This window comes from Bos indicus x Bos taurus, chromosome 2, assembly GCF_003369695.1.
Source record: "Bos indicus x Bos taurus breed Angus x Brahman F1 hybrid chromosome 2, Bos_hybrid_MaternalHap_v2.0, whole genome shotgun sequence".
Classification (NCBI taxonomy): Eukaryota; Metazoa; Chordata; class Mammalia; order Artiodactyla; family Bovidae; genus Bos; species Bos indicus x Bos taurus.
The window spans coordinates 14,595,014-14,619,441 of NC_040077.1; the positions used below are offsets into that span (position 1 = coordinate 14,595,014).

At 37.4% G+C, this 24,428-nt stretch overlaps 1 protein-coding gene across 1 annotated transcript in view; it reads right to left on the reverse strand.

Moving 5' to 3' along the window:
• The window catches only part of ITPRID2 (ITPR interacting domain containing 2), a 96,147-nt gene extending 72,811 nt beyond the window's left edge, over positions 1 to 23,336 (reverse strand). The window contains exon 1 of the mRNA XM_027556128.1: positions 23,210 to 23,336. The gene's annotated coding sequence lies outside the window, so the exon portion shown is untranslated. The remainder of the gene's footprint in view (positions 1 to 23,209) is intronic.
• Between the last annotated feature and the right edge of the window lie 1,092 nt (positions 23,337 to 24,428).

The following is a 24,428-nucleotide window of genomic DNA, read 5'->3' on the forward strand; positions in this document are numbered from 1 at the left end:
CATAGCAGATTAAATTCAGTAGTTCAAATTGTCCAAGATTAAATACAATGTTAACTTGAGTGGTTCCCATATGTGTATTTGCAATATCTGCTCAAACATCTGATTCATTTTACTAAGGATTACTTAACTGCATCTTATATAACTTAGTGGCTTCTCCTATTATCTAGACACAAGTCTTTGACTTTTCCACTTCTGAAATAGACTCTAGCTGAAACATCATCTTTCAAAAAAGTAAAAAAACACGTTCACACACAAAAAAATGGTCTTATTCACGTGCTTCATTTTATTGATCATCTCCTTTCATGTTACCATTCCACTAAAGTAAATATAGTTAGGGCCTTTTTCCTTCAAAAGACTAAAGATTGCGCTTTTGTTCTCTCTATTGGTTAAAATATTCAGCAGCTCATGAGATGAAAGGCTGTGAAATTTTAAGAAAATCTCTTCCAGAGTGCATACAAGAGAGCAAGGGCATTCAAGGTAAGATTGTGAAGATACCAAAACGTAGCTGAAGGGAACCTCGCTAAAGGAGGATCCACACCTAGAGGAGGTTCCTGCAGGACTCTGCAGAAAATAATCCTCCTCATTTTCCCTCAGACAGAGCAGTGCATTAAGAAGTGAGATGAAATTGATCCTTCTGTAGGTGGATGAGAGAAAGCTTTCTAGGCCTTTCTAAAAGGAGCTTCAATCTCATTCTTTTATAATAGATCATTATTCAAAGTATTTCAATGTCCACAGTCAGTTAATTGTTGAGTGCACCTAATGACAAATCTGTTGTATTGCTCATCCTTTCAGATCATCCATAAGGTTATACCCTCCCTTAATACATGAGTATATTTCAAATGTGTTTTCAAATATTTATTTTCAAATATTTAAAAAAATAAAATTTTTTTTTAATATTTTAAAAGATACATAGGCACCAGAGCTTGGCATGCACGCACACACACATATATATACACACAGTATTGCTCTTTGATTCAGCAAGAAGGGCATCTGTTCTGGGCCTTCTACTTCGGAAAATCTCTCTGCCCTTCCTCTGACTACCGCCCTTTGCACAAGACAAAGAATCAGGAACTAAAGGGGATGGTGCCTACCCTGTAAAGACTGAATGTGTCTCTCGGCCTTCTCTGGTTACTGGAATTCCAGACTACCCCACCCAAAAGGCCCCAGCCTGCTTAGTTTCTTCCCCAGTCCCCAGGCATGGGTTGTTCCATTTGCATGAAACATCCCTAAGCCTGAGGGAGGCCCAAGAGGCAGCTGTCTACAGGGGCTATGATATGCATATGTGAGTAGATGTGGCCACCTGCTACTCTTGAGACCTCTCATCTTATAAGGTGGAGCTGGGGATGGGAAGAGAAGGGTGGGGGCCTTGGGCTGTGGGCTGTTAGGCAGGCTCTTCCAGGATTTCCACTCTTTAAACAGGAAGCTCCAAGGTTATCAAAGAATTTTAGAAAGTTTTAAAAAATATTTATTTATTTGACTGCACCAGGTCTTGGTTGCGGCAGGTGGGACCTTTTTAGTTGCAACGTATGAACTTTTAGTTGTGACATGTGAGATCTACTTCCCTGACAGGGATTGAACCTGGCCCCCGGCATTGGAAGTATGGAGTCTTAGCCACTGGACCACCAGGGAAGCCCCTTCAAAGAATTTTAAATTTTAACTTGGGGCTTCCCTGGTGTTTAGCAATAAAGAATCTGCCTTCAGTGCAGGAGATGGAGGAGACTTGGGTTCAATTCCTTGGTGGGGAAGATCCCCTGGAGAAGGAAATGGCAACCCACTCCAGTATTCTTGCCAGGAGAATCCTATGGACAGAGGAGCCTGGCGGGCTACAGTCCATGTGAACATGGCACAGCAAAGATTTATTTTTAAGGTAGGAGGAAAGAGCATACTTTATTTGAAGATACTAACCATGGCCACTCAGCAGTGGCCACAGGACTGGAAAAGGTCAGTTTTCATTCTAATCCCAAAGAAAGTCAATGCCAAAGAATGCTCAAACTGCTGCACAATTGCACTCATCTCACACGCTAGTAAAGAAATGCTCAAAATTCTCCAAGCCAGGCTTAAGCAGTATGTGAACCATGAACTTCCAGATGTTGGAGCTGGTTTTAGAAAAGGCAGAGGAACCAGAGATCAAATTACCAACTTCTGGATCATCCAAAAAGGCAAGAGAGTTCCAGAAAAACATCTATTTCTGCTTTATTGACTATGCCAAAGCATTTGACTGTGTGGATCACAATAAACTGTGGAAAATTCTGAAAGAGATGGGCATACCAGACCACCTGATCTGCCTCTTGAGAAACCTATATGCAAGTAAGGAAGCAACAGTTCGAACTGGACATGGAACAACAGACTGGTTCCAAACAGGAAAAGGAGTACGTCAAGGTTGTATATTGTCACTCTGCTTATTTAACTTATATGCAGAGTACATCATGAGAAATGCTGGACTGGAAGAAGCACAAACTGGAATCAAGATTGCCAGGAGAAATACCAATAACCTTATATATGCAGATGACACCACCCTTATGGCAGATGAAAGTGAAAGAGGAGAGTGAAAAGTTGGCTTAAAGCTCAACATTCAGAAAACTAAGATCATGGCATCTAGTCCCATCACTTCATGGCAAATAGATGGGGAAGCAGTGGAAACAGTGGCTGACTTTATTTTTGGGGGCTCCAAAATCACTGCAGATGTGATTGCAGCCATGAAATAAAAAGACGCTTACTCCTTGGAAGGAAAGTTATGACCAACCTAGACAGCATATTAAAAACCAGAGACATTACTTTGCCAACAAAGGTCTGTCTAGTCAAGGCTATGGTTTTTCCAGTAGTCATGTATGGATGTGAGAGTTGGACTGTGAAGAAAGCTGAGTGCCATAGAATTGATGCTTTTGAACTGTGTTGTTGGAGAAGACTCTTGAGAGTCCCTTGGACTGCAAGGAGATCCAACTAGTCCATTCTGAAGGAGATCAGTCCTAGGTGTTCTTTGGAAGGAATGATGCTAAAGCTGAAACTCCAGTACTTTGGCCACCTCATGCGAAGAACTGACTCATTGGAAAAGACTCTGATGCTGGGAGGGATTGGGGGCAGGAGGAGAAGAGGACGACAGAGGATGAGATGGCTGGATGACATCACCGACTCAATGGACGTGAGTTTGAGTGAACTCCGGGAGTTGGTGATGGACTTGGAGGCCTAGCATGCTGCAATTCATGGGGTTGCAAAGAGTCGGACACGACTGAGCGACTGAATTGAACTGAATTGAACCATGTTTTATATTAATGTTTTTATATGTGGCCTTTACATGTACTGTTTTTCAAGTCCCACAAATGTTTCAAGTCCCACACAAAGGGACTGTTTGTGAGTGTGTGTGTGTGTGTGTGTGTGTGTGTGTATGAGTTAATTTTCCTTAACATTTCTGGTATGTGAATTTCCAAGAGGATAACAAAAAAATCTCTAAGTTTTATAAGGTATGCTTCAGACTGATTTCATAGTGAGTCCACATTACTTTGGATTGCTTTTCCCAACATGTCTCAGCAAAACATTATACAGCCTGACTAAACAAAGCTTCATTCCCACACAGCTCCACCTTCCTTTCTTGGCAAATATGTAATCTGGTAACACCCTTTCAAGACTACCATTCCAGCCACATTCAAAGGAAATAACCATTAGGACTCAATACAATATTTGTTTTGTTTTTAAGGTGAATTCTGTTTGTAACCATAGGGCAGGTAAAACCAAAGGAAAAAAGAAATCCCTAAAGAAATAACATACTTTAAACTTTTCTTCCCACTTATTTTCTCCTTTTTTTTTTTTTAACCAAAGCTTTTTGAATTAAAGAAACAAAACTAAGAAGCCAAACAAAACTGAACCCCATGGGATCATTCTGATATTTATCTCCCTTGTACTTCCAGGCCATAATAATAATTCATCAGTAAATATTTACTGAGAACCCTCCAGCCCAAAGATATGCTCTTAGGTGTTGGCATTCAGCAGATGTATAACCCAGTGAGGAAAATAAGGCAAAAGAAGTGCTAGGCAAGAGGAAAGTGTTTTAATGTGAGTTTGAGGGAAGGAAGGATTATTTTAGGTGGTGGGTAGGAATGAATAAGGGCTTCCCTGGTGGTTCAGATGGTAAAGAATCCACCTGCAGTGCAGGTCTCCTGGGTTTGATCCTGGGTAGGGAATATCTCCTGGATAAGGGAATGGCAACCCACTCCAGTATTTTTGCCTGGGAAATCCCATAGATAGAGGAGCCTGGTGGGCTACAGTTCATGGGATCACAAAGAGTTGGACATGACGAGTGGCTAACACTGTAGGAATGAATATATTTGGTGAAAAGGCAAAAAGGCATCTCATAATTGCATTTTAATTTAGGGCATTCTGGAATGTTCCAAGTTTAAATATTGAAAATATCAAAACACCTTACTTTCACATATCCAGGCCACTTAAGGTTTGCCAACTGCCTCAAGTAACCCAAAACAGAAATCACAAACATGGTAAGAGGGAATAGAGAAATGTTGGGCCATTGATTTTCAGGGCATTACTGTCAAAAATATGACTTTTAAAGAAAAGTATTAACAATGTCTATAACTTTATAGACATTGACATTGTGCATTGAAAATTTCATAGCAAATATAAGTTCTCTTTGGTTATTGTTATTCAGTGGGAACATAGCATATAGGCAACAATGATTTGCTAACATTAACTCCAGTGAGTCATTAAATTAGCACAGCCATATGTGGCATAGATGACAAATTGAGCTCATGATACACACCCGGTGTGGCATAGCCTATGATGCTCAATGTAGGCTGTTCATAAGCCACCCATTTTCCTCAACATACAGCTCCTTGGAATTCAGTCACTGTGGTGACATTCACTACATTCCGTATTGTCAGAACACAAACATACAAGCATAGTTATAAACTGCTGAGGCCTGACTAACTATCTTTAATCACTCAAACCATTGCCAAGTCCCTGTTGAAAGTTCTGAGCCATAAATATGGCCCATAAATTACAATTTAGGAAACATCACCAAGGCATTCAGTTATGTTTGCTCAATTGGATTGAAGTTGCAATATTAGAAACTGGGCTTCATCGGATGTGAAATGTAATATAGGAAAAGTTTGGGAGTGTTTTGTTGTTTTTGTCTTAGTTTTAAATTTATCTAGTTTTGAAACATCCAAACAGAATCTTCTTAGATATGGTACAATATATAATCAATTATGGAAAAATGTTTTTAGAAAAGAAACTGTATTGAAATAGGGATGTATATAGAAATTATGCTCTTGGCATTAGAATTACAGAGGGAGGGAGAAAATTTGAACTCAGTTCCAGGCTTCTTAGCTAGTAAAGAATCCACGTGCAATGTGGGAGACCTGGGTTTGATCCCTGGGTTGGGAAGATCTCCTGGAGAAGGGAAAGGCTACCCACTCCAGTATTCTGGCCTTGAGAATTCTATGGACTATTTAGTCCATGGAGTCTCAGAGTCAAACATAACTGAGTGAATTTCACTTCAATTCACTTCACTTCTGGAGAAGGCAGTGGCAACCCACTCCAGTAGTCTTGCCTGGAAAATCCCATGGATGGAGGAGCCTGGTAGGCTGCAGTCCATGGGGTCGCTAAGAGTCGGACATGACTGAGCGACTTCACTTTCACTTTTCACTTTCATGCATTGGAGTAGGAAATGGCAAACCCACTCCAGCGTTCTTCCCTGGAGAATCCCAGCCTGGTGGGCTGCTGTCTCTGGGGTCACACAGAGTCGGACACTGAGTCACTTCACTTCAAGTATATCCCACCTCAGGTCACTCACTTGCTTCTCCTGCTGCATGGAACACTCTACCTTAGCACATCTGCATTGATAGTTCCCTGGAGACTTCCAGTTTCTGGCTAAATATTGCCTTAACCAAAGAGATTGCTCACTCTTTCTGCCTTACTCTCTACTCTCTTCCTCTGGCTTTCATTTTTTTTTCTTAATATGTATCAACATTAATACTTCACATATTATACATTTACTTCTGGGCATTTTGTTTTTGTTATTGCTGCTTCTCTCTAGAATGTATTTTTTGTTTATTACTGTAAGCTCAGCATTATATCCATAACCACATAGTAGACACTCAATACGTTTTTCTGGAGGAAATAAATGGATGAATTGCTGACATAATGTAGGTCAAGAATAATTACTTGTGGCAGCTCCCACCCATAATAACCTTATATACATTAAGTTATATATTTACTTTGGGGAAGAGAAATGCATTCAAACATCTGAGGTACTCAACGGAACAAAAGTCATAAAATATTCAAAAGCGAGAAGAGACACAGTATATACAAATCTACAGAACCAAGCACTGATACCTAAAGTCTCTCAGAGTTGAATTTGCTTACTAGGTTACTCAGTAACAGATAGCTAACATACCTGCTAATGTAACAGCTTCCCAGTGCATGGTTTAAAAGCATATGCAGTTTCAAAAAAGTGTGTTGGGATAACTGGATACCCACATGAAACAGAATGAAGTTAGATACCCGCTTTACACCATATACAAAACTTAATCAAAAGTTAATTTAATCTTAGACCTTAAGAGCTAAAATTATTAAACTATTAGGGAAAAAAAACGTGAAAGCAAACCTTTGTGACTGTAGCTTAGGCAATATTTTCTTGGATATGACTCCAAAGGAATAAGCAAGAAAAACAAAACAGAAAAACCAGACTTTCTCAAAATTAAAAAATTTTGTACTTCAAAAGAAATTGACCAAAAAAAAAAAAAAAAGGGAAGAGATAACTCACAGAATGGGAGACTATATTGTAAATCATGTATCTGAAAGTTAGGGTTAGGGTTATAAATAAATCTTATAACTTAATAATTAGAAAAAAACAACAATAAAAATGGGCAATGGATGTGAATAGACATTTTTCCAAGGAAGATATACAAATGGCCAGTAAGCACATGTAAAGATGATCAACATCATTAGTTGTTAGGGAAAGGCAAGTCAAAGCCATAATGAGATGCTGCTTCACTCCCACTAGGATGGCGGTAATGAGGGTTGGCAAAGGTGTGGAGGCTTCCCCGGTGGCTCAGATGGTAAAGCGTCTGCCTGCAACGCGGGAGACCCGGGTTCAGTCCCTGGGTTGGGAAGATCTCCTGGAGAAGGCAATGGCACCCCACTCCAGTACTCTTGCCTGGAAAATCCCATGGACAGAGGAGCCTGGTAGGCTACAGTCCATGGGGTCGCAAAGAGTCGGACATGGCTGAGCGACTTCACTTTCACTTTCAAAGGTGTGGAGAAATCAGAATACTCATACCTTGCTGATGGGAATATAAACTGGTGTAGCCACTTTGGAAACAGTTTGGCCTTTTCTCAAAAAGTTAAATGTAGAATTACCATACCAATAATTCTACAACAAGGTACACAAGCAAGGGAATTGGAAACATATGTTTGCATCAACATGTGTGCTAATGTTCATAGCAGCAATATCCACAATAGACAAAAAGTGGAAACAACCCAAGTATCCATGAACTCGTGTATGGATAAACAATGGTGGCACATTCGTGCAATGGAATATTATTTGGCGACAAAAACGAATGAAGTACTGATATATGCTACAACATGAAGGAAGCTTGGAAACATTATGCTTAGGTGAAGGATACCACTCACAAAAGGTCACATGTTGTATGATTCCATTTGTACAAAAAGGTCAGAATAAGCAAATCTATAGAATCAGAAAATAGATGATTTGTTACTTAGTGCTGGGTTGGGGTAGAGGGAGTGGGGACAGGGAATGACTACTGATAGTTCTTTTGGGGGTTCTTTTGAGGATGATGAGAATGTTTGAAAATTAGATAGTGGTAACAGTTGCACAGTTCTGAAAATATACTAAAACTCACTCAACTCTACCCTTCAAATAAGGGTGAATTTTGTAGCATGTAAATTATATCTGAATAAAGCTATTTAAAAAGCATATGGACAGTTCAAGTATGTGGGAATCACAGCTGGATGGCAAAATATCCCTGTTGGTACACCGAGGTTGTGCTACATAATAGAGGAATATACAGCAGCATGAAACCCTGTCCTGAGGAATGCAGATTATACAAAGGCAATAGAATTCTTCCCTTCAGGGTCAGTTCTATTCACAGGCAGGGCAAGAACCTTGGGTTTAAGAGGTGTTCAAAGCCCATTTGCTTACATTTTCCCCTCAGTTTATTGCTTCAAGGTCTGAAATGCCTTTTTATAGGTCATCCTGTGGAATAAGTCACGAATAACTTTATTAAAATAGAAATGCTGTATGTGGAAATGCATAGTACATTAACTTATTAACACTAATAAGAATAAGCTTATTATGAACTTACTTAGCCATGCGTTTCAGTAAGGCCCTAAAGGAATGAAGTGTTAATTAAAATTGAAGAGAAAAAATCTGGTACCTGGAACACTGCCCCAAGTATGAATTTTAGAAGTAAAATCTGAAAGACATAGATTCAAAACGTGGCATGGCACAAAAGACTATTTTTTTTTTATATATATCATAATTTACCTACCTTGCCTTACCTTTCTTGCTATGTAAATCAAAATGTAGGCTAGATTTATACAATTTTATTCTTTGGTTCTTTAAGCTTTAGCAGGCAAGTGGGAAATCTAGGATTATAAATCATAATCCTTGGCAGTGAAAAGTTACAGAAGTGTTTTTAAGAAAGCAAGTGTCGTGATCAGGTGTTTTAGAAATATCATTCTGTCTGCAATGTGAACAGATTTGTGGAAACAAGACTGATTGTGGGGAGATAGTATAGGGATCATCAACCCACCAAGAGGGAATGTCGATTACTTCAAAATGAAAACATCTGCAGAAAGTAATCTTATCAGAACTTCCCTTATCTGACTAAAGCAGTGCCTTATGGGAGCCAGCTGCCACAAACCCAGTCTCTGGGGAAGTCTCTAGTCAGAGAGGTGGCTGGCCTTGGGCACTGGGGCATTCCAGAAAATTTTATGCACAAACCTCATCAGAACCTTCCATCTTTTGAATCCCTTATCTCCCCCACCCCTCTTCATTAAAACTGTATACAAACCCTTACTCCTAGATGTTTGGGGAGTCACTTCTTATGAGGTATTCTCACTTGCATGTGAAAATTAACTTTTCTTCTGTCAATCCGTCTGTCATCAATTAATTTTCAGGCCCCTAACCACTTGGACATAAGTTGGTAGAGCATGTTTTTTTCCTTCCAACAATAGGTTAGGAGGCTGTTTAACTAACACTGGTGAAAAGACAGTGGTGGTTTGTACTAGGGTAACAGTAGAAGGAAGAGAGGGGTTCCCTGGTGGCTCAGATGGTAAAGAATCTACCTTTATTGCAGGAGACCCAAGTTCAATCCCTGGGTTGGTAAGACCCCTGGGGAAGGAAATGGCAACCCACTCCAGTATTGTTGCCTGGGAAATCGTATGGATAGAGGAACCTGGGGGGCTACAGTCTGTGGGGTTACAAAGAGTCGGACATGACTTAGTGACTAACACACCAAGAAGGAAGAGAGATGTTTCCAGCAGAATTAACAGGGCTTGGGGTTTGGTTATGGTCAGGAGGGAATAGGGAGAACATGGGAATGTATCCTAGGTCTCTTCCCTAGGACTCTTCAAAAACTTAATATCCTGCTGGTAATAAGCAGGGTGAATGGCCTTGAATGGCCTTCAAGATGTGAGTATGCTGAAAAAAAAAAACCTGTCTGTGTGTGTGGGTGGGGGGACAGGTGGGCAGCTCAAGAGCAGATAACGGAATTTCTCATGGAAAAAAAAATGTCTTATTTAGCAAAAACATTTTAGTGAACCATCTTTGATCTGCATTTGGAGCTTGTCTAAATGAACTAAAAAGTGGACAAAGAAGACATTGCCTGCATCATGAAGAAGAATGTTTTGCTTCAGCCAGAGGTGGATGAATCAAGTGTTCCAAGACCAGGAAAAGCAGTGAAGAATAACAGGAGGTAGGGGAGATGGCCCTGCAAGACATCAGGGGCTAGATCCTAAGCACAGGTCCTGCCTAGTAGCAAGTACTGCCAATGGACAGAGACATCTGATATTCACTTTCATAGTATGTGCCATGCTGTGCTGTGATACAATGCTCTTGCATCCCAAGATACACACCCAAATATTTAACCCAACTGCCTGGTGTGATTGTGTTTCAGGGAAATACATGAATACACTTGTGTTTTATATTTGCATTTGTGCAGAATGGATGGTCAGGAAGCGACAGTTAGAACTGGACATGGAACAACAGACTGGTTCCAAATAGGACAAGGAGTACATCAAGGCTGTATATTGTCACCCCACTTATTTAACTTATATGCAGAGTACATTATGAGAAACGCTGGGCTGAATGAAGCACGAGCTGGAATCAAGATTGCTGGGAGAAATATCAATAACCTCAGATATGCAGATTACACCACCCTTATGGCAGAAAGCAAAGAAGAACTAAAGAGCCTCTTGATGAAAGTGAAAGTGGAGAGTGAAAAAGTTGGCTTAAAGCTCAACATTCAGAAAACTAAAATCATGGCATCTGGTCCCATCACTTCATGTTAAATAGATGGAGAAATGGTGGAAACAGTGGCTGATTTTATTTTTTCTGGGCTCCAAAATCACTGCAGATGGTGATTGCAGCCATAAAATAAAAAGATGCTTACTCCTTGGAAGGAATTTATGACCAACCTAGACAGCATATTCAAAAGCAGAGACATTACTTTGCCAACAAAGGTTCATCTAGTCAAGGCTATGGTTTTTCCAGTAGTCATGTATGGATGTGAGAGTTGGACTATAAAGAAAGCTGAGCACCAAAGAATTGATGCTTTTGAACTGTGGTGTTGGAGAAGACTCTTGAGAGTCCCTTGGACCTGCAAGGAGATCCAACCCATCCATCCTAAAGGAGATCAGTCCTGCATGTTCATTCGAAGGACTGATGTTGAAGCTGAAACTCCAATACTTTGGCCACCTGATGCGAAGAGCTGACTCATTGGAAAAGACCCTGATGCTGGGAACAGTTGAAGACGAGAGGAGAAGGGGATGACAGAGGATGAGATGGTTGGATAGCATCACCAGCTCAATGGACATGAGTTTGAGTAAACTCCGGGAGTTGGTGTTGGACAGGGAGGCCTGGTGTGCTGCAGTCCATGGGGTTGCAAATTGTTGGACATGACTGAGTGACTAAACTGAACTGAACTGATGCAGAATGGATAGAAGAGGAAGGATGTGAAAGAGATAATTCAGCAGTAGTAGGAACTGAAAGAGTAAAGTGGGGAGGATGAACCCCCTGACCTTTACCACATCTATTGGGAAGTAGGGTAGCAGGCGGGGTAGCAGCAGAAAAACCCCAAGAAAATTATGTTTCACACTATATGTGAGACCCAGGGTAGGGGCAGAAGCAGTGCCATTTCCAGTCAACTATTGTAGGCTACTCTGAGTGAAGGGAGTGACCAGGACCTCCATGCTGCTGATACATGTATAAATAGCTAAATGAGAATCTTTTAAATTATCTATTCATAAATCTAACTGCTGAATTTCCTCATTTTTCGTTTCTATGCAAAAATGTGAGTATTTCTCTATTTGTGAACATAAGTTATCTTGGACACACGGCTAATGGTTCAGAGTACTAAAGAACCTATTTCACATGTGTGATGTACCAGTTAGGTGGATGAGTTGAGCGTTGGGAACACAAAAGATAATATTGTCTGGAATAGAAAATAATATTGGACCATTTTTAATCTTATGACTCAGTGCTTCAACAAGACACAGGTTTTTCTTAATGAAGACTTCTGAACTAATGAAAATGTCTAAATTCCAGTATAAAACCAGTGCTTTCCTACCTGGAATATCTATTAAGTCAGTGAAATATATTTTGAAGGAAAATACATTGAATGTCTTATATAACATTTAAAGTTTATTTTCTTATTGTTTCAACTATTCTCTGTAGAGGCATCCTTGAAACAGAGCAATTTAGAAGTTAAATTATATACCTGCAAATTATCCTCAGGAGTTATTTTTTAAAAATCATGTCCTTCATTCATGATTTGCATGGAGACATGATTATACTAGCAAATTACTGGCGGTCTCTGTTGTTAGCACCAGGAACTCTGTTGAAAAATAATTGTTTTCTCCTCCTGTTGAGATCACCGCAATGTGTAGCACAGTACTTTTAATTTTTTAAAGAGGATCTAATAGAATACACCAGGAAAAGAAACTGTAAAATGAAGGTTTTTTAAAGTTGTAAGTTGCAGGTGTTTGGTCTTCTGAGTTGTATATTGTACCAATAAAAGGTATAAAACTACACTATTTTGGTTCTATGATAATGGATCAATTTAAAAACTTTTAGTAAATCAAGTTTTTTAGATTCTGTGGAAAATTTTAAATTAAATTTATTTACTTTTTCAGCAGTGAAAGAAAAGTACAAACATAAGCATTGTAGTTGGTCACTGTTATCTGTGTTATCTTTCCATGCAGACATGTGCAGTGGTTAGTTATGGTCAGTGTATCACCGAGCTAGCCTAACCTTAATTAGCCTGACATACTAACCAGAGATAGTTAAGATGAAGTTACTTTTTTATCTTTGAAAGATTTAGCTTGTCACCAAGGCTGGTTCCTAACATCATCTTATAGGAAAGATATGTTCCTGGATCTTTCACATGAAACAAGTCTACTTTGGCCGTAGACTTTCCACATACAACTTTTAAGTAAGAGTCACTATCTCTAAGATGTATAGTGGCAGAACATTTTTGTAATAGCTCCACAAAATGAGAAGTGAACAAAATGTCTCTGTTTTTGGAAATAACAATTCAGGAAATGAAACATAACTAGTCCTTTTATTTTAGCTCCTTTCCCCAGCCTGTTAATTACGTTGTCTAACCAAAATTGGATGCTTTATTATTATAATTAGACCTCTCCAGTAGTTTTCTCATAGTTTTAGTTCTCTCTGCCATTTGAAGAAATCTCAAGAAGAGTAATAGATGGTTCACTAATAACATATTCTCCTCCTCTCAGACCCTTAATGCTGTAGATAAAGAGTTAGACTCTATAAGAGTCTATTTGCATGTATGGAATGAAATCATTAAAAGTAAATTTTTAGCAATATTTTTTCCCTAGAGTATAAGTATTCTGGACTTCTTGGGAAAATTTCAGCAAAGGAAATCCCTTCTTTCTAATGAAAGAAATATTGGGCATTTGTAGGAGTAACCACGTTTATCACAAAGAAAAATGGGAGGATAATGAAAAGTTTTATTTTACTAATTAGAAAGAAGATGTCAATATTAATGTTAACTATTATTTTCAATTAGCCATTATTTCCCAAGAAATTAACACCTGCTATGTTATTCCGTATTCTAAAATACAACAGGTTTCAAGTCTTGAAGTCAGTCAAAAATGAGAATAATAAAAGATTGTAGCTTAAACTCTCTCACCCCTTCAGCTTCAAAAGATTTGTACACACTTTACCCAGATGATTAACATACCTAGTAAAGTTTTGAGTCTCCATCATCAGCCATTTGCAGCATTTGTGGGAGTGGGAGAAATGAGAGAAAATTCCTCTCGCGTTTCCCTCCCACTGTCCTTTCTTCATGATAAAGGTCACAGTTTTGCTTAAAGATTGGCTTATAGACTGTTGTAGCTAAAAGAGACTCTTTCAGTCATCTAGGTTCATGTTCTTATTTTACACAGAAGAGGAAACTAAGATCCAGAGAATTTAAATGACTTGCCCAAGGTCACAAAGCTAAAAATAATGGGATAGGAGCTAGAAAATACCAGGCAGGAAGAGTTTTCCCTGTAAATTATTTTTGTGTGTGTGGTTGTTAGTTCAAATATGTTAGCCCTATAAAATGTTAATTCAGGTGAGCCTGCTAAAAATACTTATTGTTTCTTGATATAATAAAGATAGGGAAAAAAAATCCAGAGGAATGAGAAGGGAAGTGGTCCACAGATCAAGTGAGACACAGCATATGTGCTTTGATTTTAATGCTTTGGGTCAAAATCACACTTACAATCTTGGTAACCAAAAAGAATCTTGTTCTTGGAATGCTGGTAGGGACCTGAATTACTCATAAGCCTCTTAGGAAAGAATTCACCATTCGTTTGATATTGCAGTGATTCTTGATCAGAATCAAGAAAGGCAAGCAAGTCTTGATCAGAAAGACAAGCAAGCCTCTTTTACTGTTATGAGCCTAGTCATACATAACAAATCCCTCGGAAACCTTCGATTGAAGGACCATCTATTTTGAATGATTTTAGTATGGACTAGATGCTCTACCATTCTTTCCCTGTTGGTGCCTGCACAGCAAACCTCACGTACTTGTATCAGGGAGTCAGAGCATCCAAAAATGATAGCATTTCTAATTGTAGACTTACTCAACTGACAACCATTTCCGAAGTATTGCCGAATCATTATTCTAAAAGGTTTAACTGAGGAGTACTCAAACGCCAATATTCAGAGTAAAGTAACTCCAGTGAAGTCATCGGCTTCGTACCAAATATTTGGATCATTTGATAACTTAAGTGACAGGCCTAGCTTCTGGTTTTCCTTCTACTCAATTCCTCCTCCTCCCCCTCCCACAAAGTATGTCTGTTACTGCCAGAGGATTAAAAATTCCTTTCTAATCTACTTTCACGGGTAGGAGACTGACCAAAAGCTCCATGGGGTCTTAATTTAAGTTTTCCCTTTTGCTAAAAGATAAGAAAGAAGCACTCTACCTTTATTTCTGAAGTCTCGAGGAACAAGTTTAGCCTAATATGATATTAAAGTCCAACATTCAAAATAATATCTGGCATTTTCTTGACATTCCAGAGGCATGCTTGAAATAAATGATGACAAAAGGAGCTAAAAATGGTGAAGGAAATTACAGAAGTGTTTGACTATCATCCAAAAGATTCTAACAGAGGAAAATCTCCCCCCATCCCACAGTCATCTTAAGGCTTTGTACCAAAGACTGCTAAAGATTTTAACTGGTTGGCAAAATACATAGCACGTGACAAAATATTTTTGACGTGGTAGCTAAAAAATCTTCTTTTTCATTACATACTTGACCATTTTATAAACAAATATAATAATTAGGAAACAATAAAAAATCAGGAGTAGGAAACTATATTCGATATCCTACAATAAACCATAATGGAAAAGAATATGATGGAGAACATACATGTACATACATGTATATAGGCTTTCCAGGTGGCACTAGTGGTAAAGAACCTGCCTACCGAGTCAGGAGACACAGATTCAATCCCTGGATCAGGAAGATCCCCTGGAGGAGGGCCTGGCAACCCACGCTAGTATCCGTGCCTGGAGAATCCCATGGACAGAGCAGCTTGGTGGGCTACGGTCCATAGGGTGACAGAATTGGACATGACTGAAGTGACTGAGCACGCATGCACATACACGTACGCACACACACACACACACACACATATAAAACTGAATTACTTTGCTGTACAGCAAAAATTAACAGAACATTGTAAATCAACTATATCACAATAAATTTTTTAAAAATTCAAGAATAATTTATATATGATAGAGTCCTCGATTTGAAAACAGCGAGGCTCCTCAATCTTTTATAGCAAATAGAAACTCTTCAGTGCTCAAGTATTTGATTCTCTGGACTCCCTCTGTGTCTCCCTGCCCCCATTGAAATACTGTGAACAACTTTTCATGCTTACTCTTATGAATCAATGTGAAATTTGACACTTTCCCTTCCTCATTTCAGATGACTCATTACTCTTGGTGTAATCTCCAAGGACCAGAAGCTCTACTTAAAAGTGAGTAACAAAAGAAGCATCTATAATTCAACCTGGTTTACCTAGAGAACTCTAATAGTTATTGTTCACTGCCTTCTTAAGTATGCGTTATAAAGCTGAGCAAATGCAGAGAAGCTGGAGAGGTAAACTGACTGTTACACCTTAGACCTGAAGTTTATCAGCAGTTCTACCTAACCATCCATTATCTCTAGGATGCTATTGGATTTTAGCTTTGGGAGCATTTTATTTATTTTCAAGATTTTGGATCATCTTTCTTTCAGACCTCTCTAACTGTGCATATGGAAAGTAATAGATCTGAGCTACTTCTTAAAAATCTTTTTCATTTAAACCTTGACCTCTTTTCTGCTGTGTGATAACCACTACCCCACCCCTGAGTCTCTCTCAGACTTAGAAAGTACTGTGGAGCTCAATCCACTACAGAAATCTTAAATCATCTAGAAAAGCCTGTGGTCTTTTAAACAAGAAGGAAGCATGAATATGGTACTCTAAGTAAAATTCTGCTTACCCTTACTTGAAAATGAGGGGATGGGGAAACTGAGGCCCCTTTACTTTTCCAAATCCTAGAAACATCTAGTCCTGAGAGAAATTGTTTCTTGGTCTAGAAGCTGAGAAGGATTTAAGTTAAACAATGATCCTTTTTCCATTTCTTAAAAAAAAAAAAAGGCCAGCAGAGGCAAATGTTCTGTTGGACAAATTGTTTCAGCAGATGTTCATTGTCCCAGGGAGAAAACAGCCCCTACTTTGCAGCTTAGCATTTGCAAATTTAGAAACTTAAAATATTTTTAACTTGAAATGGTCCATGTGGTATGAGTGAGATGTAATATTAAAATCATTTCTGTGGCTACATTAGATATATCTGATACAGTGATGCAACAATTGTCATCTATCTGTGCTTTTCAAGTTTCTATAGATTGTTTGTTTTGTTTTTTTTTTTTCCCCTCAATCATTTATAGTTTTTCACCTGGAAGAATATTAATAATGTACTAACATTTTGAGAATACTTATGATGTACTAAGTACTAGTAATTATCCTATGACGTAAGTGCTGTAAGGATGGCTATTTTAAAATGTGGAAACCAAGGCTCACAAAGATTAAATAACTTATCTAAATCACAGAGCCAAGGAGTGAAAATGGAATTTGAATGTAGGCAGCTGGACTCTAAGACAGGGATAATCTAACTTTTTTCTGTAAAGGGCCAGATAATAAATATTGGATGCTTTTTAAGCCAAAACACCTATATTGCAAATATTCGACTGTGTCTTTGCAGAACAATAGCAGCCTAAGACAATATGTAAATGAGTGAGCATGGGTTGTTCCAAGAAAACTTTATTTATGGACCCTGAAATTTGAATTTCATTTAATTTTCATATGTCACAAAGTATTATCTTTCTTTGAATTTTTTTTCAACTGTTTAAAAATGTAAAAACAATTCTTAGCGCATGGGCTGCACAAAACCACAGGACAGGCTGAATTTGGCCCACAGACTAGTCTGGCAGTCCTGGCTCAAAGTTCTTAAGGACTGAATTATATTTTTAGTAGTGTCTTTTAATAATTTTTTTAAAAGGCAGTTTATAAAACTATATTTACATTCTAGCGTTTTTAAGTCAGACTTTATCATAGAAAACTGTATTTTGGGAAAAAAGATTTGCTTTTTATATTATATGTATTAGGTTGGAACATATGATTTTTGCCAATTTTGATTGGGCTGCTTGACCTATAAAAGTGACAATGTTTCAATATTAATATTTATAAATGTCTGTTGTCTCAGAAGGTAACTCTTATTTTATTAGAGTAATAAAACATAGGCTAGTGACCAGGGAAACATAAGCAATTTAAGAATCAGATGTGTAACAAACTAGATGATCATTAAGTTCCCTTTACAATCTTTTCTATGAAATATGATAGTCTAGGAGTTATAAAAAAAGGCGAACATCATATTATCACTTAATTTCTCTTTGATAAGTACTAAACTGTAATATCTCATTTACTTTCCATAATGACACTATGCTACTGCTGCTGCTGCTGCTAAGTCGCGTCAGTCGTATCCGACTCTGTGTGACCCCATAGACGGCAGCCCACCAGGCTTCCCCGTCCCTGGGATTCTCCAGGCAAGAACACTGGAGTGAGTTGCCATTTCCTTCTCCAATGCATGAAAGTGAAAAGTGAAAATGAAGCCGCTCAGTCGTGTCTGACTCTTCGAGACCCCATGGATTGCAGCCTACCAGGCTCCTCCGCCCATGGGATTTTCCAGGCAAGAGTACTGGAGTGGGGTGCCATTGCCTTCTCTGAATGACACTATAAGATAAGTGTTTTTACTGAGTTTATATTGAGACAGTCTAGATTCTTGCCCAATTCAGTGCCTTAATCAATGTCAGTACCACTACGACTTTTAACGTAAAAATTTTAAAAATATATTCTTTTCAAATTCATTGCTAGAAAACCAATTGTAAAGGCATAGTATTCGAATTGCTCTCATTTTCAGTAAACTCTAGAAAACATACTCATATAATTGTTAAACATTTTTGTAGCCGCATTTATATTGTTTCTTTGGAATTTTTACACTAATAATCTCTGACTTGGGTATGATCTCAGTTTATTTTTAAACGGACGAGTGGAAGAAAATGAGAATCATAGCTTTTGGTAAACAGAAACTTCACAAGCTAAATGATTACTTGAAACTGATTGATAGGTTTAAAAAGTGAGAATTTTAGAGTATCAAATCTCTTTTTTCACTTATTAATATATTAGCAGAACTTTTAACTCCTATATGTACTAAGAAAACAACTATGCATACACTGAGAAAAAAAGCATTTGAAAAGGAAAGAAGCTACAAAATAAAATCAAAAGAAATATCTAGATTAGATCATTAAAATTATTAATACCTTTTTTCATTTATACTTCTCATTCCCTCTCTAAAGAAGAAACCAATAATTTCATCAGTGGCTACTAAGGAATAAACTATGACATTGGTAAGAAATTCTGAAGAATTCCTCAGGGATAAAAATATCCTCACAAGGAAATGAATTACTCTGGGATACAGTTACCCTGGAACTTTTTTCTTCTTTTCTTTTCCCTTTCTTTTATTTCCTTTTCCCTTTTTTTTTTGGCATAGCGAATAAAATAAATTTCAGGCACAGTTGGCTTCCTTCCACTCACAACTTTCCATCCTTACTTTTATGTCTTTTTTTCCTAAATGCCATATTGACTTCTCCTGCTAACATTATTTCAACTCATCAAACTATATTTTCCTTCATTCAAAATTTACTTCAAAAGTCAGTCTTCTCTAGGATGCACATCAAGCAAGTTGAAAATAGCGACATCGGCCAGAAAATGAAATTCAAAAATTAGTAAAAAGGTTCTTGGCAATTCCAAAGAAACAGAGGGTTTACATGAAAAAAATGTATGAACAGACTTTTGCAACGTGGTTGAAGAAAGGGAGATTTTCGATCTTCTGATTTCCACTAGAATGTAATCACAGCAAAAATATGATTTTTATCTTATTTACCACTGAATTTTCAACAAAAAGTGTTTCTGGAACATGATAGGTGCTCAGTAAATATCTACAGAATGAATGAATGGCTATTGAAAAGTAACTTCAGACATGAAATTAGGAGCACAACAATTAAGCAGATGATATTATATTATTGTCTTGCTTTAATGAGTCTTCTTTATTCTTTATTCCCTCATTCACAACGAGGGAAATATTGTACAAGTCACTTGGACACAGCACTATTTAGTAATATGATATGACATGAGTTTAAAGATAATGTGACCATTGTCATATTTGTTTTGTAATAATCAGATTCCAAAAAGCAGACTAGCAGATTATAAGCAGTTTCCAAAAAGTTCAATTAAAAATTAGGTGTGATCCTAGAGGCCAATATTATAAATAAAAGGAATGAAGGCACATGAGATTTCAGATTTTAGAAAACAACTCTAACCCATAATTATATATTTAGCCAGGATAAGATTTGTGAAGCCTGAAAAGCCATGTTTCTCAGTCTCAGCATTATTGACATTTGGAATCTGATACTTCTTTGCAGTAGGGATTGTCCTGTATGTAATGAGATGTTTAGCAGCTTCCCTGATCTCTATCCACTAAATGTAGGTAATACCACACCTCCTTTCTTGGGAAACCAAAAAATATCTTCAGATATTGCCAAATTGAGAACAACTGCTCTGAAGGAAAGAAGAGAGACAATATTCTCAGGTTTTAGAAATACTTATAAGCAAACGTGGAAAAAGGAGTTTATAAGAGTGATTCAAAAATCACATCACTGCAGCTGAGAAATTTAAAATGCCAGTTTAAAAAACTATATTAAGAATAAAAGAAAGGAATATCTCCTATGGCTTATCACAGCAAGATAAACTTTGGTGCTCATTGTGTATAGATAAACAATAGGACCATTAACATTATGAAAATATTTTGCATAATCTTCTCCATTCAGACAAATAATCTTCTAATATTACAGACCATTTTTAGGTAAGAGAGAAAGAAAGTACTTTATTCCTTTATACATTATTGTGATTTCTAAAATTTGGTAAATTTCATATCACAAGAGTAGGGGAAATTATCAAAGGCACAATAATGTTTTTAGAAACATTTGAAATTGTTTTAAAAGTTATACCATAAAGTAAACAATCCAGATTTTTATAAAAATAATTTAAAATAGGTGGTGTTAAAAAGTTGCTAAGCTACTTAGTAAGGATCCCTGAAATGATTCTAGAATGATCAAAGACATACTGAGTGCCTGTAATAGAAGAATTGACTGTCAAAAACCTTGATTGCACTGTATATGTCAAATTACTCTCCTACTTGACTGGGTTTCTTGAATTGTAGATCAGTGTGATACTAAAAATACAGTGAATTTTGATTTCCACAAAGGGTTTGTGAAATATTCTTAGGCTATCTGTGTTCTTGCAGACAGACTTGAAAAGCATTGGCAGATTGAGAGTTCAGTTTGTTTTCCCTACACCACCAGATGAGTATTCCCCCTACCTTCAGAAGGCTCCTTGTTATAATGCTTTTTGGCAATCTCTAGGAGCCTGGTGGGCTGCTGTCTATGGGGTCGCACAGAGTCAGACACGACTGAAACGACTAAGCAGCAGCAGCAGCAGGACTCCTCAAAATGAATGTTCAAAGTCATTAGACTCAATAATCAATAAGTGGCCTTCAAAGTCTATCATCTTATGGTATTTCAACCACTGTGATCTACAAACTGTCAGTGCCATTCAGTCTGTCTTTAATTAAGGTTGAACAAAAATTTTATAGATTTATTCCCATCCCATCTTAGGTGGACATCATACTTTTTGTAAAATTCTTAATCCACAAAGAAGCAAATCAGTATCAGTTAGTATTTGTTTAGTTTAAAAAATAACACTCAAATAAAAACAGGATTTATTGTTACACTATTAAGTATATTTAATAGTTTACTAGTGTCACAATCATTTGGTTATACTGACAGAGAAGAAATGGTATGCTAGATGAGAAAAAAAATCTGCCTATCAGATATTGTATCAGTCTGAGTTTTGCTCTACTCCACCCATTCCACATGTTCACCTGTCACCTTGCTCCAATAAATACAAAATGACTAGGCAAAAACTTTACTAGCATAGATATTTTAAGCACCATGTCTTAGCTGCTTCAGTTGTGTTCAACTCTTTGTGATCCCATGTACTTTAGACCACAAAGCTCCTCTGTCCGTGGGATTTTTCAGGCTAGAATAGTGGAGTGGGCTGCTCTGCCTTCCTCCAGGGGATCTTCTTGACCCAGGGATCAAACCTTGTCTCCTGCATTGCAGGCAGGTTCTTCACCGCTGAGCCACTGGGGAAGTACATAGCTTAGAGTACTATGGTACTTTAAGCACCACAGTACTAATAATATCAAAAGTATATTTTCAGGCCAAAGAGAACTTTTTAACAAGATAAAAAGGAATGTAAGCTCGAATGAAAAATTTAAATTTACATCTTACCTGGGAAGAAGTACACTGTTTCAAAAATGGTACCAAGTCACACCAAGTGTACATAACTATAGCCACGCAGTTATCTAAATGGGCTGCTTAATTTTACAACTACATAAATTAAAAAATACAGTGTAATGAATTGGTGATAACTGATAATACTGTGATTTATTGTTTTACTTTAAAAAGTATAGGAATTCTAGAAAGGAGATTCCAATTTGACAAGCTAAAAATAAATGGATGGTTTGCATGTCATATTCAATCATCACTTCATGATAATGATTCATATTATTTCACATAATAGTTTCCTAACCAGAGTATTGGTTCACTGCTGGAAAACCCAAATCATATTATCAGGTAAAGGCATGCTGCATTGCTTTCTCTCCAGCATCAGTGAGGGTCCTTATTGCACAGGTCATCTTTACCCTCAGGTGTCTTCAAACTCTGAACAAATGGAAACTTACTTAATAAGACAACAAACATTTGACCTGACTTGTATCCATGATGATGATCTTCCTTGTAAAAGAAATATATCCCTAGGAAACCCAGAGCCATGGAGAAGAGGAGGCAAAGCATGACTTTGAAAGAGAGAATCAATAACAGCACTCAGCTAGGATCCTCTGCAAATTTGACAAAACTTGTTTTCAACATATAGTCTATGTAAACTGTGTGATGCTGTAAGTTTAAGCTCACAGGGTTGCAGAGTTCAACCTGCAGGCTTGTGAAAGTGTGAACTCTTTAAGAGTGAGAAGGTAATTTGGCCTAACAAACTCAATACAGAGTCCTTGTCAAGCACTTACCCCAAATTATTACCCAAGGTAAGCGTTACATTGCCTGGGAGCAGCTAACTTTAAATCAAGAAATGCTATTTTCCTTCCTGAGAAATAAGAGTGAATTTTTTGTTTGTATCACATTTGGTCCATGTACTCACAATGAGTACAAGGACCCCTATTTTGTCTTCATCTTTAAGACATACTCATAAGGAAAATAGCCAACAGAAAACAGATAAGATAGAGATTTTGTTTTAAAAGAGAGACAAGTAACCAAGTTACTTGTTATGTACTTGATACATAAGATCAACAAGTCTTCCTTTTGAAGTTCACAAATATGAAGTCCATGTCTCAGCTGGAAACAGTCAGATTTGAAATCTTTTCTCCAAATAGAAATAATGATATTTGCTTTCATAACAATTATTTTAGAAATTTCGACCCTAAATACACTCACTTCTCCATTTACATGTATCCACTATTTGGAAATCAATGAGAAATGAACTCTAGAGCCTGTCTCACAGACCTCCATTATTAGGGCTACCTCTTAAAAAAATCTTTTTCCTCAGAACCTTTATCTGGAAGAAAAATCATTTTAGCATGCTTTTACTTGAAAACGATCCCAAGTAAAATCATCATTTCATATTCACTCATTCACTCATAAAAGCATTTAAGTGATTTAGGAAAAGTTAAGTATGGGAGAGGATAGCACTTTCAAATAAATCCAAATCTTACCTGGTAAATTGAAATGGAACAACACCCTGAAATCCTTCTTGACTTGCCTCCTCTCCTCAAGGGACGACTAAATCACAGCAGCCAATATTCTTAAACCCTGAAAGAAAAATCAGGAAGCTTGATCTGTGCACATAATGGCCTGCACAATGTAAGAAAGCGCCGTTTCTTGGCAACTAGGAAACAATCCTTTTCAATTAACTCAGAGCAATTGGCCCACGTTTGTTGTTAAACAGAGTAAAGAAAATGCTCTAAGAACTCAAAAGAACCTTGGTAATAGCTCACCAAGAAAGTCAGGGCAGTTTGTTCATTTTGAAAAGCATTTTAAATTAATTGACTGCCCATTCGACTCGCCTAACCCTTTCCTAAGAATTTTTATTGACCTACCTGTTTCACTTCCCTGTTGCATATTATTTACTTAAAACCTCAGTCCTGAAGAGTTGGATTCGTTGTTGCAAAAACACAGTGAAAAGGTGAAAGATAATTCTAACAAATCAGGGATGTGTAATGTTATCCTGCATACTATTTGCACACTATATTTTGCTTTCTAAATCATCAGCTTGAATGTAGCCCTGAGTGCTCACATAATTCAAAACAGTTGTATCTTCTATTCGTTTCATTGTTAAAGACCACCTCCAGCAGGCAGTAATTTCAGGTGATATGTAGGAAGTGTAGCTGGGCTAGGTTGACTTGTGTTGATTTAACTATCTGGGGGGATATGAATCATATATGAATACATAATTATCCTTGGGAAGATTGGTTCCAGCTCCCTAACCCCCACCAAGAGTAACAAACTCCATGGATGCTTAAATACTCTATGCAAAATGGAATAGTATTTACACATAACCTGTGCACATCTTCCCCTGTACTTTAAATCTTCTCTAGATTACTTCTAATATCTAATACACTATAAATATTATGGAAACAGTTTCCAGGCAGGTAACAAAGTCAAGTTTTGCCTTTTTGGAACTTTCTAAAATTTTTTTCTTCAAATATTTTTGATCCGTGGTTGATCTATGAATGTAGAACCTACAGATATGGAGAACCAACTGTACTTGTGAGAATTTGATGAACTCTTTGGGTGCTTTGCATTCTCCTGTACGTATTTGAAATTTAATGTATTAATTGGGGTCCATATGTGGGACCCTTACTTAAGAATTTCTATTCCAAAAGGCAAGTGGTGAGGAAAATACGTTATGTATAGATAATTTTTGTTGCTAAT